General features: G+C 38.9%; 1 long non-coding RNA gene across 1 annotated transcript; it reads right to left on the bottom strand.

The window, feature by feature from the left end:
• Positions 1-1,086: 1,086 nt before the first annotated feature.
• Positions 1,087-6,535, bottom strand: LOC131097097 (uncharacterized). The gene is made up of 2 exons (XR_009116035.1): positions 6,446-6,535; positions 1,087-2,791 (listed from the first exon to the last, which is right to left on the bottom strand). It is a non-coding gene; the product is annotated as an uncharacterized LOC131097097 (long non-coding RNA).
• Positions 6,536-6,873: the final 338 nt, after the last annotated feature.

The raw sequence follows: 6,873 nt of genomic DNA, 5'->3' as shown, positions 1-6,873 counted from the left end.
AATTTAGCGTAGTGATATTTATCTTTACTCATATTCATATCTTACCTTCAAACATGCTTTCTCTGCCTGGTTATTTTTCACTGAGTTCAATTGCAAATAGATAAAACCTGTTTGCTTTTCTCTCCCAAGGAGGAGTATGTGTATTTCCAGATTCTATTCGCATCCACCAGGAAAAGTCACACACAACAACTGAAGCTCAGTTGGGCTTTTTTTTGCCGTGTTCCTGGTTGGTGGAGGATAGGGGGTGTAGTATGAGGGGTGTTAAAGTAAAGCTGCTTTTCCTCCCTTTCTCAGTATAGCAGCTGACAGATTTTTCAGTCCCAGTAAAAAGAAAGGGCTCTCACCTGAATCTCAGTTTATGTAGCCCACAAGAGAGTGAAGAAATTGATAGAGGACAAACCAGGCAAATAAGGTATAGAATCAGGGAGAAACATCCATCAATTTTGCAGGTAGTAGACAAGCATAACCCATATGTGAGCTCAAATGCAAATTCATGGGCAACAAAAAGCCTATATGTTGAACATATCTACAGCTCAAACATAAAGAATCACATTCTTTCTGAATAACTTATTTCTGAACATCTGACCTTAAGAACCAGCCTCAGTTAAGCACTGGCAAACACCAAGATTTGGAAGGAAGCTAGGGGTGTTGCACTACTTTGAAAGCTCTGTTTTGAACCAGCTGTCATTACGAATGTCTGCTGGTACCCCGCCTTAGCACACAGCCTGTCACGGGTGAGCATAATGAGACTGAGCCAATGGAGTATACTGAGCTATGTCTTCTTGCATGTCCTTGTAGCTCAAATTATCCCTTCATACAGCCATAACAGGTAAGCTCTGAATCTACTTATGCCACATTCTAATTGGTTTCATTTAATTTGTGTATATGTCTCTCTGTGTTTGTATATACATATATGCATATTTATATGCACATATGTATATTTGGACATCATTATTAAAAGTAAATATGCATACTTTCACAGATTATTTCTATGCTTGTAAGAGATTCTTAGAGTAATTTGCTTTATTACACAATAAAACCATGGAAATTAATTGCCTTCTTTAAAATAAATAAGAAACACAGGACTCATTGTACCATATATGTTTAATAGTTTGGACATCTCAGTGCCCACATAAAACAAGGAAACATACACTGCAATAGGCAGGATAATTATTTCAGCGAGGAACATCCATCCCACACTCATAGAAATATGAGATTCAGCATCACGAGATTCTAGAATTATGTCATCAGCTGCACGAGTTTCACAGCTTATCTTTATGATTTTATCTTACAGAAGTAAACTCCAACAAAAATGTATAACACTGCCAAATTTAACAGCACATTCATGTTAATACTAGCTGTAAAGATTTCAAAAAGGTGAATAGCATCAGCATTTCTATACGTCTGTGTGCACTTACGTATATATTCACATGTATACACAGACATGCACATATAAATGCACACATACATGACTGTGCTATGTATATAACCTGTCTTTAAAGATGCCATTATTTTACAAGGTTAATTCCAAGTACGTTAAACTTGAAAACAACGTTCTATACAGTTTACCCATTTAAAGAGGTCCCTGCTGGTGCACAGAAGATCGAGCTAGTTGAGTTCATTAAGCATCATCGGATGAGGCTGCAGGTAGCCGAAACATTCCTTAATGGAAATTTAAAGAGAGCAGATTAAAATTATATTCCTCCCATCCAACAGAACACAAAGGTAAAGACAGTCAATTACAACCAAGATCTCATCTAGCACAAAAGGAGTATTGTAGTTTGTAGATCAGAACTTATTGCCTGAAGTGAACAGCTAGGCTTGTCTCTGTGTATATAATCACTTTCTACAATGTACTCTTCTAGCATTCAGATGTAGTTATGGAAGATGATGTTTTCCATAATGTTAATCTGTTATGTTCATGACCAAGAGTTAGATAATCTCAACAGCATCAAAGATGTTTTATCTGTGCTATTCTGTCTGTTTACTCTATGAGAAATAAATAAAAAAATGCCATGTACTTTATTTTTTTAACTCCTAGGTTAACTGTTTTAGTAGTGTTTTGTGGGTCAATAAAGTGGCACCAAGGAAGTGGTTCAAGCAGGATACCTGTGTGCCTGTTCAGAATGCTTGCAGCTTTCCCCTGGACACGGTGACAAGACACTAAGGGGGCTCAGCTCTACACCAGATCTGTTGTTAGATCAGAGAAATGCACCACGTCTTTAAAATCTCATAACTAAAAAAGATACTGACAGGCAGTTGTGTGATGAGAGGAAATGAAGAATAACAAGAGGGGTGAAAGGACTGCTACATTAGGAAAGATTAGGTGAGCTAAATACCTATGAGTTTCCTTAATGCTATCTAAAGACAACATCACACTAGTTAAAAGAGATCAAAGGGAAAAAAGGAAATTTGCAAAGGGACATAAATAGAAGAAACATGATGACGTTAACAATGGGAAAAAACTCCTGACAACAGGATGCTCTAGGCAACACAACCTCTCCCTTGAGATATGGCATCACTTAGGAAATTTAATCTAGGCACAAAAAACCAAAAAAATATGCCATAAGAAACAACTTCATACTGTCAAGAAGATGTACTGGATGACCCAAAAGATACATTGCTAATTGGTGTGCACCTGTTATCTGTAATTTTCCTTGCTTGTATGGCCAACTCATCATTACTTGTCTGTATTTGGTTTCTCTGGGTCCCATCCAACTCATGCTGCAGTCAACAGAAGTTTCCGACAGGAGCAAGAGGACCTCGATGCCTGTTCCCAGTCTTTGCTGTTCTAAAAAGAAGAGGGGAAAAAAGCCCACACAACTTTGCAAGAACTTAATGCATCCAGTGTATGAACCCATATGCAACTGAACCCTTAAATTTTTTTGTATATTTAAACCTGTGTTTATCCTTAGAAATATCTGAGGAACTGTGCATTTGCTTTCACTTGGTGCAGCTAAAATTTTTGCTGGGGAGGAAACTTACAGTTCATCTAAAAATACCTTCTAATGAAAAACTGCTTTGGTCATGGAAGAGTGAAGAAAATTCTCTACACCAAATTAAAAGTAAATTCTATACATTACACAGAAATGGCAGAGACCTTTCTATCACTAAAGCAGTAATGCAACTGATTAAATAAACTAACCATGAATTCTGAACTCAAGACCATAGTTTTCAAATATTTTTACCCAATGTCTTATATATATAATCAAATTGTACTTAAAATCCACTTGCTTGCAGGTAGAGAATCACAAGTTTGTGGCAGCTCAGTGTTGGCCCCTTGAGAGACACAAATTTCTGTGTGAGGCTGAATGTCCAGGGGTCAGAGCTGTGTTGGTGCTGTCCATATATCTAGCAGCTGGTATTGTTAATCTTTAGAACAACGTTTCTGAAAATACTAAACAGACACTTTGGTAGCCAGTATTGAGCCTGTGGCTACACCGCTTCAGGCTGTGATCTTGTCAGGTTTTACAAGATAAGTAGGGTCAGGCAGGGTCACCACTTGGATTGGAAATCCTAAGGAAAGGCGGGAGCTGCCGGAAGTGTCTCAGGTGATAGAATAGCTGTAACCATTTTCCCTGAGCCTTTTCTAATATCCCAATGAAGGCATAATGCCAAGCCATGACGCAAGAGCAAGATCCTCACCCTCTGCAGCCATCAAGTGCATCATTTGCAAAGGGATCTTTCCCTGGCCTGGCATGGAAGTCTGAGGTGCAGTATATGGGAGATGGCAAAATTCAGGTGCTGCATGTGCACTTGGTCCTGGATAAACAGCATGTAAATGTTGGGCTCCAGCATGTTTCATCAGGAAGGAGGTAGAGGTGAATGCCCTTTCTGACATTTTGGGAATGCTGGTAGCTCCAAATTAGGTTTTGTCCCTGTCTATAAAGCAAAAGACAAGCCTATTGAGTGAAGATCCTATACACTAACTTTCAGCCTCACACACTTCTACAGAAAGTATAGAAATACATATAGATAATGAAATCCTTGCCCAATGGTCTACATTGCCAAGAATTTTAAATTGTAAGTTAACCAATTTCTCCTCTAAAGTTCAAACAATAAATAAAATTCTATGTGAAAAATGGAGCCTTTTATTCCTTTGTTAAAATCTGATCAGAGTAAACTACAGATGTTAAAAGGCATTGTAGTTCAAAGAATTAAAAGAATCTTACAGGGTTTGTACAAAGAAAAGAGTTTTAGAGAATAATATGGAAAATATTATAATGCTATTATATAAATCAGTGGCACATCCTCACTTTGAATACTGTCTTCAAATTTGGTCACCTCATCCCTGAAAAAAGAAAGTAGAAATAGAACAAGTCCAGAGAATGGTAATAAAAATGATAAAAGTCAAAAGGATGGGAAATTTCTTGAGAAAAGAGAAAGAACATAGGCATCACCTTGTCTCTCAGGAAAAATATATTCTCATGGGACATTCATAGATATGGCACTTAGGGACATGGTTTAGTGGTGACCTTGGCAGTGGTAGGTTAATGTTTGGACTTGATCTTAGAGGTCTATGATCCAAACCATACTGAACTGAACAAAGCCTCTCCATATACTTAGAACACATGCTGTTGTCTCAGACAATCTAGAAAATGTCCTTGGACCCCAGCAGTTCTGGAAAGCCCTGGGACCTTTCATGAACCAGATATTGTAGGTATTTTCCTCAGTGTACTCTGTTGTTTTAAAGAACTTTCAGCCACTGGAGGCCAATCTGACTCATGAACAGTGGACAGGACACAGAGCTACATATTAGAAACAGTTTTCCTTTGTTAAATCATAGGATCATAGAATGGTTAGGGTTGAAAGGGACCTTAAAGATCATCTAATTCTGATCCCACCACCATAAGCAGGGATACCTTCCATTAGAGCAGGTTACTCAGAGTCCCTTATAACCTAGCCTTGAACATTTCCAAGGGTGAGGCGTCCCACTTCTCTGGACAACATGTTCCAGTGCCTTACTTAGAAACTCTTATAGTAAAGAGTTTCATCGTAATATCTAATCTAAATCTATTCTTCTTCCTCTTATGGCCATTGTCCCTTGTCCTGTCACCCTCATGCACTTGTAAAAAGTCCTTTCCAAGGAACTGGACTACAGTCCTAACTCATTTTTTGGGTCTAACTTTTAGAAACTTCTCTTTTCCCTACCTTTCTCTTCTGAAAGGCATAGGTGGTTGAGAGATAACAATCCATTGACTTGACTGGCAACTTTTTCAGTTTAATCACTCATCTTCCTTGAAAATGTGCCATGTGTCTATTAAAACAGTCTCAGTCCCAAAGGACTTGCACAGTCTCCCTCACTTTGTGTGAGGGGATCCCCAGGCTTCGTCAGAGTTCTACTTAAGCATGACTATAATATAAATAACATTTTGTCCTCAGGATCTTTGAACTTTAATTAGCAGCAGAGGAAAAAGTCTTTCCTATCCTGCAAGGTGATACAAAAAGGTATTGAATTTTAAATGGATGAAAGGAATTGCTTTTCCAAACAATGTACAGCTAATTAATGGAACTTGCTATCATATGGTTAGTAAGAGAAACAGCATCATATTTGTAAACAAGAAGTCAATCTTAGGCATAAAAGCAAAACTTCACACAAAGCTCAGGTTGGGTTAAATTCAGTTGAAAGCAGAAGATCAGATTAGATAATAATAATGGTTGCTTGTAGCCGTAAAAAAATCTGTGTTTTACTAGCTGCTACTGTACAGTGATGCCAAATCATCCCAGTGGTTCGTGGTACGTGCCAATCAATAGGCAGTGTCAGGACAGCACCTTCACACATGGTAAACCATCACAATGGGCCTTCAGAGGGTCAGGAAAGTCCAGGAGGCTTTTCAAATTGGTGACTGTCTCATCTCTTTCTAGAATGGGACAAATTCTTTCTCCTCCAGCCCTGTACGGGAACCTTGGAGGCATCAGTCATACTCATGCTAGCATGGTGGTTCTTCAGCTCTGTCTGCAGGTCTGCAGGATGACCAAGTCCAACAAGGTAAAAAGGGCAAAAAAGGTTTGGAGGAAGGTGAGGAAATCAAAAGGTCAATCTCTTGACTGGTATGACAGCACACACTGGAGTCCCAGTGCCCCATTACCCACATCTGCATCCCTTCTATCCCATCCAAACCCAGAACCACCCACAGGAACCTGAGGAAGCAGAAGGTCCATCCTCAGGTGCCCATGGTTGAATTGTTAACTGAACCTTGGAACGGGACAACATTCCCCGTGGACAAGTGTGTTCTATGGTGTTTCTGGCACTCTTTTCTACTTGAGATATCCTAAGGTGGGAGCAGAACCAGGAGATCTCTTTTGTCCTTATTGCCTTATCTCATATTACCTTACTGTGGTGGGGCATGATAGATACCTGATTCATCTCTGAACTGTTAAGAATATGTTCATGCTGACAAGGTACCAAGAGAATAGAGGCACTTTTTGACATGATTGCACTTACCTACAACTTCAGTCATCTCATGGGCCCCCCCAAGAAATCAAGGAGGATGTCTTCTAGTGAATAGCTGTGCTGGGGTCATTTCAGTTAAGGGAAGTTGTTTCAGTCTTGTGGGTTCAAAAAGTTATCTCCTGGGGGAAAAAGAAAACAAAAAAAATTAAAAGGGGCAAATCAGCTCCTTACACTGGCGGTTTTATACCATCAAGGTGTACTTTTACATAAAGTCAAAGAATACACATAAAGTAAGCACAAAATGCTCATGCAGTTGCTCTTCCAGGATGTTTGTAATGGCAAGCTAGATTGTAAATTATTTCTTTGGAGGCCAGAAAGCACAGTGGAAATAATGTATATTATTCATAAAAATGATTGTCCTGTTCACTTGTATACCTCTGCAATTTATTCTGTAACAGCTTTTTACTTCAAAGAAATCA

Source organism: Melospiza georgiana, chromosome 2 (genome assembly GCF_028018845.1).
Source record: "Melospiza georgiana isolate bMelGeo1 chromosome 2, bMelGeo1.pri, whole genome shotgun sequence".
In the NCBI taxonomy this organism is placed as follows: domain Eukaryota; kingdom Metazoa; phylum Chordata; class Aves; order Passeriformes; family Passerellidae; genus Melospiza; species Melospiza georgiana.
This window is presented reverse-complemented; position numbering and strand designations above follow the sequence as displayed.